This window comes from Liolophura sinensis, chromosome 11, assembly GCF_032854445.1.
Source record: "Liolophura sinensis isolate JHLJ2023 chromosome 11, CUHK_Ljap_v2, whole genome shotgun sequence".
Lineage (NCBI taxonomy): Eukaryota > Metazoa > Mollusca > Polyplacophora > Chitonida > Chitonidae > Liolophura > Liolophura sinensis.
The window spans coordinates 15,781,430-15,794,106 of NC_088305.1; the positions used below are offsets into that span (position 1 = coordinate 15,781,430).

General features: G+C 40.6%; 1 long non-coding RNA gene across 2 annotated transcripts; it reads left to right on the forward strand.

Moving 5' to 3' along the window:
* The first annotated feature begins 552 nt into the window (after window positions 1–552).
* On the forward strand, window positions 553–6,389 carry LOC135477730 (uncharacterized). Of its 2 annotated transcripts, XR_010445229.1 has the most exons (4): window positions 553–1,695; window positions 2,353–2,456; window positions 4,678–5,468; window positions 5,555–6,389. It is a non-coding gene; the product is annotated as an uncharacterized LOC135477730 (long non-coding RNA). The 2 variants fall into 2 exon arrangements; XR_010445228.1 differs by lacking the exon at window positions 5,555–6,389 and having other exon boundaries at window positions 4,673–5,338.
* The last annotated feature ends 6,288 nt before the right edge of the window (window positions 6,390–12,677 follow it).

A 12,677-nucleotide genomic window follows, 5' to 3' on the forward strand; every position in this document is an offset into this window, starting at 1 on the left:
TATTTCACTTACACAACAACAGCCAGCATTGTAGTGGGAGGAAACTGAGCAGAGCCTGGGGAAAACCAAAGACCATCCGCAGATTGCTGTACTGAATAATTTGGACACTTGGACATGTTTACTAAGAGATGATAATGCTGTGGTGAATGGACGTACATTGTGCTTTTGCGAACAGTTGGATGTAATTGAAGAACTGGGGGATGTACATCTATGTAGAATTGAACTACTGGACACAATGCTGATGAACAGGTGGAAATACTTTGCTTGACAGGTGGACATTTGTGAACAAGGGGATGTAAAACAGGAGAGCTGCAAAACATGTGCTTCTGATTGAGTGGACATCTGTGTGTAGTTTTGAACAAATAGACGGGCTTATTTTTACTTGTGGAAATGCATTTTTGATGAGAGCAAAGTGTGCTTAGCTTCTAGCAGCCCTCAGAAGTTCTGTGCCAGAATCAAATTGCAAAACAGGGTAAAGTGGGGGTAGAGGTTGGGGTAGAGGGGAGTTGTGATTGCTGGAGTTATCTCAGCACTTGTATTCTTAGGAAATTCCCTGGGGGACATAAACTCTAAGGGAATTTCCACGAGAAGTTAATCCCAGCAAAACTTGGTTAAAATCTGAGGAATATTAAATGGTGAGAAAAAAATCACTGTTACTGTTGCACATGGTTTAAAAAAGTATGGGTGGGACCGACAGACCAAGCTTTTGATGTGACCAGAAAATGTGACGAGGATTCAACGTAACTTACGTGTACATGAAACCAACTGACCCCTGGAGGATGAGACAAGGTCTGGGACTGTGAGACAACATCTGGGACTGTGAGACACAGAAACACAAGAGAAAAGGTTCTTGTAGAAAAGTAAACCAACATAAGACATCTGAAGGGAGGCAACTCCTCAGATCCTGACCCAAATGCAATGGTGTGTACATACATTTGTGTAGTCACCATGGCAAGACAGTGCTGTCTGTATGAATTGCCATGGTGATTACATGTTTGTGCATCACACCGTGTGACATGGGTGGAGACAAGATGAGACAGAATGGATCCTAGGTAACCAATGCAACGTAACCAGACAATGTCATGTGACTAAGACCATGATCTGACAGGTAAGACCTGTGACTGGTGAGTGTGATGTGTTTGTGTTCAACCACCTTTTTGATTGGCTAGTTATGGTCAAGTGACACCTGTCATTCATTTCACAAGTATAAATGGACCTGACTTGTATATTTCAACTGAGGACATGTGACGAAAACTTGAACTTAGCAAGTAGCAAGTATGGAGTTTTGCCAAAAAATTTCTGGCATAGCCTCTTTAACAAGGGAATTAACTCTGGCTATTCTCATTTAAGTCAGTCTACAAACTGTTAAGAAAAACAGCAATATTCAGGCAGCACATGAGGCTTGCTGTTCAAATCAGACTGGAGTCAAGCTTCTATTTGGAGAGAGGCTACAATATTTGCTGAAGTATTGCTGACGTGACCTTATGTCATGATCATTCATTCCATTTGAAGGAAGACTGGAGACTCTTGATTGGCATAAATGTTAAGCTCTTCATTTCTGTATTTCTCTTTATAACTATTCTTTTCTGTTCTTTTTCAAAGATATTACCTCTGTGGTAGTAATCAGGGCTCTAATATCACATCCTGCATCCATGGCTGATAGGACTGGTGTTTGAAGCAGAACGGCACTTCCAGGTCAGTATTTATTACAGGCAGTGCACAACGATGCATGCCTTACAGCACTATGCAGGCTACGCTCACTATGAGTTCAAGTCCAGGTCATGCTGGATTCCGCTCCGGCCGTACGTGGGAAGGTCTGCCAGCAACCTGCAGATGGTTGTGGGTTTCCCCCGGGCTCTGCCCGGTTTCCTCCCACCATAATGCCGGCCGCTGTCAGATAAGTGCAATATTCTTGAGTACGGCGTAAAACACCAATCAAATAAATAAATAGATAAACTATACAGGCTGGTCAGTTTCTCCACGACAGCAGAGCACATGTATGAGCTGTGCAGTAATTTGTTACATATATATTTTGCGGAATTTCTATTTCATGTTTGATTAGAAGTTCGTGGACATTTAGAGACTCAATTCAGGAAGAGACAAGGAATTTCAGATATGAGATGAAAATTTAGCATTCTGAGCCAGTATGTGCCAGTTGATGCACACCAGCACTCTGTTTTGTACGTGTTTATTTCAAATGCTCATGTTACAAGTATCAAGGTACCAGTGTACAAATTTGGGAAGGGTACCAGTCAGGTTAGGCTATTCCCATGTGGTATCTCTTACTTTGGTAGAGGGTGTGATTTCTTTTCTTTCAATACTGTAATAACTTGTTTCCTTTTCCTGTTACAGGTGGTACTGACCTGAATGTGAGGCCCTTTGAGTCATGTTGGGTTGGCATACAGACGTGTGAAGATGCTCTGTATATACCTGTACACTGGCTACAGCCTAGTCAGGTTAGTGTGTCAAATACAAGTTAAGTGTATTTCAGTGTTGGCAAATGATTTGAAAATTTGTCCTAAAACATGCATTTTTACAGACACACACACACGCACACGCACACGCGCACGCACTTTTACCCCTGGTGATGAAGCTTACATTTTACCTGTAGGCTATTATCCTACCTTCAAAACACCTTTCTAAGGTGAATTAAACTATCAGCATTTGGCAAAATGTGTGGCTCAGTTAGGACAAAATGTGCAGCTCAGTTAGGACAAAATGTGCAGCTCAGTTAGGACAAAATGTGCAGCTCAGTTAAGACAAGATGTGCAGCTAAGTAAGGACAAGATGTGCAGCTCAGTTAGGACAAGATGTGCAGCTCAGTTAGGACAAGATGTGCAGCTCAGTTAGGACAAAATGTGCAGCGCAGTCAGGACAAAATGTGCAGCTCAGTTAGGACAAGATGTGCAGCTCAGTTAGGACAAAATGTGCAGCGCAGTCAGGACAAAATGTGCAGCTTAGTTAGGACAAAATGTGCAGCGCAGTCAGGACAAAATGTGCAGCTCAGTTAGGACAAGATGTGCAGCTCAGTTAGGACAAAATGTGCAGCGCAGTCAGGACAAAATGTGCAGCTCAGTTAGGACAAGATGTGCAGCTCAGTTAGGACAAAATGTGCAGCGCAGTCAGGACAAAATGTGCAGCTCAGTTAGGACAAGATGTGCAGCTTAGTTAGGGCAAAATGTGAAGCTCAGTTAGGACAAAATTTCAGGTCATTTATTGTGGAATGGGAACTGCATAAGCATATGTACATGTCTGAAGCAAAGAGCTCAAAAATGTCAGGCCACAATCAATGTTTGGGCAGTGTTTATGGTGTTGTTACAGGATACTCGAGAACTGTCACTTACCCCTGCAGTTGCGGCCAAAGTGATTAGCATGCCAGCACGGCGCAATGACTTAGGGGCCTCCATGGCCAAAGTGGTTAGCACGCCAGCATGGCGCAATGACCCATGGACCTCCGTGGCAAAAGTGGTTGGCACGCCAGCGCAGCGTAATGACCCAGAGGCCTCCGTGGCCAAAGTGGTTAGCGCGCCAGCACGGCGCAATGACCTAGTGGCCTCTGTGGCCAAAGTGGTTAGCACGCCAGCACGGCGCAATGACCCAGCGGCCTCTGTGGCCAAAGTGGTTAGCACACCAGTGCAGCGCAAGGATCCAGGAGTTTCTGTGGCCAAAGTGGTGAGCACGCCATCACAGCGCAATGATCCAGGGGCTTCTGTGGCCAAAGTGGTGAGCACGCCATCACGGCGCAATGACCCAGAGGCCTCCGTGGCCAAAGTGACGAGTGCGCAATGACCCAGGGGCTTCTGTGGCCAAAGTGGTTAGCACACCAGTGCAGCGCAATGATCCAGGGGTTCCTGTGGCCAAAGTGGTGAGCACACCATCACAGCGCAATAACCCAGGGGCTTCTGTGGCCAAAGTGGTGAGCACGCCATCACAGCGCTATGACCCAGGGGCTTCTGTGGCCAAAGTGGTGAGCACGCAATGATCCAGAGGCCTCCATGGCCAAAGTGACGAGTGCGCCAGCACAGCGCAATGACCCAGCGACCTCTGTGGCCAAAATGGTGAGCACGCCATCACAGCGCAATGACCCAGGGGCTTCTGTGGCCATCACAGTCAAATAAATAAATATAATAAAACTTGCCATTCGGTGATATACCTTGGGCACTCTGATTTTCTGTTCCCTGGTTTACCTCAGTCACTCAGGTTTCTTACACTCATAAACCTGACAGCGATTGCGTAGGTGAAAAATTTGTTAGACGTTAAACAAAACGCAAATGAATTAAAAAAAGAAAACAACTTGTATATAAATAATGGTACTCAGTTTAGCTAGTATGATTTCGAACCTCATTCCCTCATTGCCAGTGAAGGAGTGAAAGACGCTCAGTACAATAGGTCTCCTAGCCTCCTGTCCGGTCAGTAGGCCACAAATATTCCTTCGTGATTTACGTCCAGAAAACGTTCTTCATAGTAATGATGCCTCAACTTCTTTATTGTCACATAAATGTAGAAGATACCCTGACTTCTTCACTAGTATTCCACATATGATTGTAAGCCTTAAAGCAGCCCCTAAGATTCTTCGACTCTCTACCTCAACTTGACCGGAGTGACTATTTAAATACTGCAGGTATTTCATTTGCTCTGTTGCGGCTTTCAAATTCATGAATTTTTGTTTCAGTGCAGAAGTTCTACAGGAACTGGTGTACCGGTACTTTACCCGTGAACTGGAGGCTTACATAGGTTGTCCATGCTGTGGACTGATGAGCCTAGTCTAGGCTAATGTGTTTATGTGTATCAGGCAGTACCTCTGTGTGTATCAGGCAGTACCAGAATGTGTATCAGGCGGGACCAATATGTGTACTAGGCAATAGCAGTATGTGTATCAAGCAGTAACAATATGTGTATCAGGCAGTACCAACATGTCTATCAGGCAGTAACAGTATGTGTATCAGGCAGTACCAGTATGTGCATCAGGCAGTACCAATATGTGTACCAAGCAGTAACAGTATATGTATCAGGCAGTACAAGTATGTGTATCAGACAGGACGAATATGTGTACCAGTCAATAGCACTTTGTACATCAGGCAGTACCAGTATGTGTATCAGGCAGTACCAGTATATGTATCAGGCAGTACCAATGTGTGTATCAGGCGGTACAAGTATGTGTATCAGGCAGTACCAATATGTGTATCAGGCAGTACCAATGTGTATCAGGTAGTACCAGTTTGTGTATCAGGCAATAACAGTATGTGTATCAGGCAGAACCAGTATATGTATCAGGCAGTACCAACGTGTATCAGGCAGTACCAATGTGTATCAGGCAATAACAGTATGTGTATCATGCTGAACCAGTATGTGTATCAGGCAGTACCAGTATATGTATCAGGCAGTACCAATGTGTGTATCAGGCAGTACAAGTATGTGTATTAGATAGTACCAGTATGTGTATCAGGCAATACCAATATGTGTATCAGGCAGTACAAGTATGTGTATCAGATAGTACCAGTATGTGTATCAGGCAGTACCAATATGTGTATCAGGCAGTACCAACGTGTATCAGGCAGTACAAGTATGTGTATCAGGCAGTACCAATATGTGTATCAGGCAGTACCAACGTGTATCAGGCAGTACCAGTTTGTGTATCAGGCAATAACAGTATGTGTGTCAGGCAGTACCAGTATATGTATCAGGCAGTACCAGTTTGTGTATCGGGCAATAGCAGTGAATTTTACTGAGAATATGTGACCAACTTGAATATCTTTGTCCCACAAAGTTGTTTTGACAGTTGTCACTGTTGATGTCACCATTGTAGGCTACTTAGTTTCTAAACCAAACCGCTGGGCACAAAGAAAAACTGTTGTTAAGTACGATTTTTATGTCCCAAGAAGGAGGCTGACAAGGCTTTTTTTGTATTTCTGTATGTTAGGACATATCCTATTCCTGTATGTTAGGACATATCCTATTCCTGTATGTTAGGACATATCCTATTTCTGTATGTTAGGACATATCCTATTTCTGTATGTTAGGACATATTCTATTCCTGTATGTTAGGACATATCCTAGTTCTGTATGTTAGGGACATATCCTAGTTCTGTATGGTAGGACATATCCTATTCCTGTATGTTAGGACATATCCTATTCCTGTATGTTAGGGCATATCCTATTTCTGTATGTCAGGACATATCCTAAGCTGTGTATTAAGAAACCATTCCTTTCATGTATCCTATACATTAGGATTGTATGAAAGCACTGTCTCTGGTCTGCTCTAATCTGATCAGAAATTTTTTGATTAAAAAATATTTTGTTTGTTCTGAACATGGAGCCATGTTGGCATGAAGATATAGGAGGCATACATGTACATGCATTTAGCCAGGTAAGGAATGAAGAATAAAAGAGTGGAAAATAAGGAACAGTCTTTGGTGTGTTTGCTTTTTTTGCATGTTTGGGGGTTTTGTGGGTGAGGTTTATCTTTTATTCCAATCCATTTCTTGAGGCCTTAAGAGGCAGTACATGATTAAAGGTGCTGTCTTGTTTAGTCTCGCTCAAAGTTCACTGAACACTTGTCTTCCACCAATATGATGTATGTATGAAGGTTTGCCAGTTCTTGGTCAAAGGTTAGTGGTTTACTCCAGTTCCTCCACCTTTAAAACATGTCTAATCATAAAAGTAAAAAATCTTTACAATGGTACCAAAAACCTTTCACCTTCAGCAGCGGTATGTTCACATCTAGACAGTGTCTCCTTGCAGGCATATTTATAGTGTTGCCTTGCTGTGGAGTGGTACTATGAACACCTGATGTATTGCTCTACACGGTCACTGTGGTCATCCATCACAGGGGCCAAATATATCCCAGCCAATCCTCGTTATCATGAGAATGTGAGTTTTGTTCCAATTTCACAAAGTTGTTTTTGACCTTCACACAGGTCAGAAAAAATGAAAATTCCATTCTGATGCATGATTTTTGTCGCTAGACATTCAGATTTGCAGACATTTGTGTTAACATTATGTGTCCGATTATTCACATTTTCAGTTTTTCCTGTCAAAAATCAGTTTTGAAAATCAGTTTAGTATTTTGTCCAAATGTGGCTGTTTGGCCTTGGAGCCCCAAACACACCCTGTATGTACATGTCATGACCGTGTGGTTAAAGTGCTTGCTTTTCAGTTGCTAGGTAACCCAAGGTGGGAGCTTAGCGTTCAATGCCATTCTCAGACAGACTGAGATTTTTGCGAAATTTGTATGGAAGCTGCATTTAAAGCTGAAATCTTTGTACTTTGCTGAAACTACCGAGCTGTCCACCAATGATGTCACATCTTCAAAATGACAATGTTGTAACGGGAACTTCAAAGTCAGGCTATACCCAGAGCTGTGCGAAGTTGCAATTTGAATAGAGTCAGTCAGTTATAGACAGACACCTCCTCCCTGAAATTTCCACACAGTGAATGCTGTTCATTAGAGCCTATATGTTTGTAAAGTGTGAAGACGCATGTGTGTTCTCATGCAAATAAACTGGGTGAAAATGGATTTTCTTATAACAGCAAACGTAATAATACCCAGCCTAATTTCGGTAAGTCAGAGCAGTACAGTGCTCATGTTTGACTATGTTTTGTTCAACGTGCGGAAAGGCAAATAAAATTCTTAGAATCCCCCCAAAAAGTTTGTCAGATCAATTATGGCGGGTTGGTCAGGATACCCACATTTAACCTCTTTTTATTGATGGACTAAAGACAAACCTCCCCTCCCTTCCCACGCTGTCACCCTCTTACAAAGTTCTCCCTAGGTGAGGTGTACCCAGCCGGGGTTTAGGCAACATTTCTTATTAAAGGGTAAGTAAAGACCGAATAGGTATCTTTCAAATTATGATTCTTTTGTTTTTCTTTTTGTGAGCCAGAACTACTTATCTGGCGAGCAACAGAATTTTAGACAAGAAGGAAATGTTTTTATTCCGGTGCGATTCTGACAAAATAAAATTTTCATTGGTCCATATGTAGGATTCAGCGGTCCGTCTATGATAAGTATTTTGATTGTCTGGCGGTCGCAGCTGTGCACATCTCTGACCCAGTCAAGTGTGAAGTTTCTCACATATGGAGGCGAGGCTTTGATGTTGAGTTAGCCCTGAAAAAGGATTACCCATTCCCTCATTTCACACCCCCAACCCTCATAGGGACGTAAACATATATAAAAAGCGCAGTAATCAACTGGATCGATTTAATCACAACAAACACTTGTTCTGTCAAAACATGGATTTATATCCATCGTTATACATGGATTTATTTTCATTTACATTGTGGTGATTGGTGAGTAAAATAACATGCTCTGCTCATGAAATTAGTGTATACTTCATATAGAATGGAATATCCCATTTTTTCCCAGAAGAAAATATATTGTACATGTACATCTGTTGGATATAATGTAAAATGTGCACGTTATGCTTTTAACATGCATAACATAATCTGTAGGTGCAATGATTACATTCAGAGCTTGTATTGCTTTATGATGTACAATTCGTGGCATGTTTGCACCATTACCAGTTCAACATTTGATGAAAAATAAGGTAGATGTACATAATTTAAGACACATCACTGTATAATAAACACCAGAGTTATAACAAGAGAACCTTTTCAGTAATTCACACCTAAACAGCATATTCTGTTGTTCAATCCAGTCTTTGCAATGGTGTAAGGAAACCTTTAATGTATTACTCAAACATTGCCAGAGAAGAATGGCCAATCCAGCTTGGACCCGAGTTGCCATTGCACAGGAAATGGTACCGTATCCCATAAAGCTTTCGGTAATATAACTACCACCTATATTTACACTATGTATAGTGTGATGGCAAGTGTATCCAATATTTGACAAGCACGCAAGAATATGGCAAGTACAGCTATTGGTGACTATGTTGAACATTACACATTATTGTACAAACTCTTAACATCACTGAAAATGAACAGCGTAATGATGTGGTTTCATAATCTGCTAATGTGCAATACACAACTGAATAAAAGACTAACCGATTTGTAAATATTTATCATTAAGCCAATAAAATATGAGCCTAGCGAAATGTCCTTGCGTGAACTAGAATTTGTTACCTCCAAATCCAAACCTGAGAATTACCTGGGACAATCGATAAATCAGTCCACCTGTATAACTGAGATTTAGTTGCTAAGCAAACTAAAGAGCTTGCAGGCTGTGTCAGTTAGAGAGTAAGAGAGTTAGAGGGGTTAGAGCATCAGCCTCGAAGTCAAGAGACCTGGCACTGAACCCGGGTCATACCAATGACTAAAAATGGCCCGTTTTATTGCCTTGCTAGGTGCTGAGTACTGAGAGGTTAGAGCAAGGAAACTGGACTGGTAGGCCCAGTGTCACTACAATGTAACTAGGTTGGGTGTCTTCGTCATGATACTTCAGCAGAGGAAACACTTTGACGACTTGGACTCGCACTACCACAAGAAGTCACAGTACATGTACACACACACTTAGTGACTCCTCCTCGTCATATGACTGAAGAATTGTTAGGTACATGTATGACGTAAAGCCCCAAGCATACATACCAAAAAAACGCACTTGTAGGAGACACATGAATCCCTCTTGTGTCACTATGCTTTACGTAAAACTTCAGGTCAATACATGAAGTACTTCTTGAAATACCACCTCTAGCATTTACTTTAACATTGATTCTAATATACATTACAACAAAGTCAAGGATTTTGTAATTTATGGTAATAACCATTCACACAAGGAATCAACGATGGAACATCTCCCTCACGCTGATGATCAGGGTGTGACATACATGCAAGATACGCCACCCTCTACAGGTGAGCTAAAAACTTCTATAAAATACTTTACCTCCTGTGAGATGAAAACTGATGTATCAACTCTGGCACCAAAAATGGTAAATGTTCCTTAACCAAAGTTGAGTTTATGACTAACCAGTTACAGTGGCACTGCCCTGCATGGACCTGTACAATGTATCACCATCAGCTGTGGCATGCACTTTTATAATGTAAGCTTCTATCTTCATGAATTGTCATTTCAGTGAGGGGGGGGGGGGGGGGTTAGGCAACAATTTTTTTTATCACACTGGTCTATAGAAAATCACTCACGAGCTTGCTCAACCATAACAAGATGTATGAGTGTTGTGTAACAAAAATTGGTGAAAACAAAGATATTTGAGAGGAAACACCTTTCCATAGATAACTTCTTGAATTTATTTAGAGAACTCAATTTCCTTGTATGTCTGAAGACCATTAAGAAATAAATAACCGTTCACCAAAACAAGTGTTTAGATTCAACTCTTCTGCAGAGTAAATCAACTGAAGAAGTTGACATCCAGGAAAAAGTGTTACATCCAATGACCTCCCAAGTTCTAAATGTCACAAACTGCAGTAATCAATTACAGTACAAATCTCAATTTGTCTTCAAACAAAACTTCCAAGCCAAACTATTTCACTGTACATAATAAAAAATTCTCGTACTTTCATGCCACTCATGAATAACATAATGGTATAGCACACAACTGATATGTAATATTAGAAAACAAAAAAGAAAAAAAAACTATAATGTTCATGTCAATACAGCAAAAAGAAAGCAAAAACGAGCTTATGAACAAAAAAAAAAAAAAATTCAATGAATGAAGTCTTACATTAAAATGCTAAACTCACTGTTTCAAACAAAACCGACGTGTACAACAAAACTACATGCATCATAAAAGAAGGCTTAGTTGATTGTAACTACATGTACCATCCAAGGCATACATGTATCTGTTACCATGGAAACGACTAAATGTAGTTACAATCAACTTCCATGACTGGTTTGTGACTTTAGTAATTACAGTAGTTACACATGTGTATGTAACTGAAAAGGCCTTGACATACAGTTGTACAGTTTACTGTTTTCAATACAAAACCTTCTTATAAACGTCACCATCCTGTATCTATCTGTGGTGCAAATGACAACAATTGTGAACAAGAACAAAAACAAAAACTTCTGTAGAAAAGACAGGTACAGACATGTATATTTACATGTAAGAAAGGTTCTGCTGCTCATTATGGTGTTTTATTAAGGTGAAAATGTACAAGATGATCCTCTGCATTTAGCATGTTAAGCAAATGATATGGATGACAAAGCTGTGATCTTTTCACACACCTCTCAATACAATGGTCAGGAAAATATGGAAAGTAAAAATAAAACTATACAATGCACCATGTTTTTAAATGCAAATTACGTGTGTGTCTAGTCATGTTGCCCAGCACTCTTTTAATACATGTTTGTTGCCTTTTTGCAGTAAAATATTAACTATGTAACAATTATTCTACTTTGCCTAGTCCCACTAAAATTTTTACAGCACAAATACTGGAATAAATAAATTTGCAGATTTACGTAGTATTTATACAAGCAACAAGAATTAGCAGTTGCAAATTGCAAAACATCTGGAAATTGCATCTACACACACACTGCTCCCACACACATCACAGGTTTTCGCTTGACATCACATGAGCATTACTTACTGACTGATTTAAGTCGAATTCCAAACATACCCTGAACACAAAGACCCCTCCTCGACCGAAGAGCCTGATATGCAGGGACACGCCCACAATGGACAAAACAGTGAGCTGTCAGGTTACATCTGCAATAATCTGCAGTTTGCTCAGAAAACAGTTAACAGTCGGTAGTCAGTGGCAGCCAACAAGATCTTGGACTTCAGTGGTTTTCAGACAGTGTTGTAAGATCAATGGTTGGTATATTATGCGGTATGATAATAAAGTATTCATTATAAGTTGCCTGATTTCTAATTTCTGACATACATGTTACAAGCTTTGCATTTTCATCTTTGACACTGTTTCTAACTGCCAACAGAAGGTAATTTCATGGTGGACATCTTCATTGCCTTCTACATGCGGGTTCATGTCCTTCTTGTGTTCACATCTTTATTCCACATCCTTCATCTCTTCACATCTTCATTTCAAATCCTTCACCTCTTCACATCATAATGTCTCATCCTTCACATCTTCATGTCACATTCTTCATCTCTTCACATCATCATGTCACATCCTTCACCTCTTCACATCATAATGTCTCATCCTTCACATCTTCACATCATCATGTCTCATCCTTCACATCTTCACATCTTCACATCATCATGTCTCATCCTTCACATCTTCATATCGTCATGTCTCATCCTTCACATCTCATCTTGGGGATTCATCTGTTCCCTGTGTATTCCAGTGTTAACCAGCCCTGGAAAGGAGCATAAATTTTCAAAGTTATTAAACACAGACATTTTTACCCACAACATTTACACCTTTTCCTTTTTTCTTATGGAGAGAACTAGAGGTATTCAGAAATACTGTTTGGTTTTCTCATGGAGACACTGACTTTAATACACAAATATAGATTTTTCTGTCTCTGTCTTTGTAGATATCTCTTGAACGTGAACAGAGGAGCGACTATTGTATATGTAAACAGTTGTTGCTCAAAGAGTCTCACTTAATATTTACGTGTATTTGCTTTAAACTCTAAAATTTAACAATGGACAGGCAAATTTGCAAAATTAGTGATGCTAGACCACAGCTGGTCTAAAAAAAAGATGCCTTGGTGTGATAAAAAGATACCAGTGTGTAACACAAAGTGTTAGTGATTTGTTCAAGAAGACAACCCCGTAAAAACAAAACCTGTTACCTCAAGA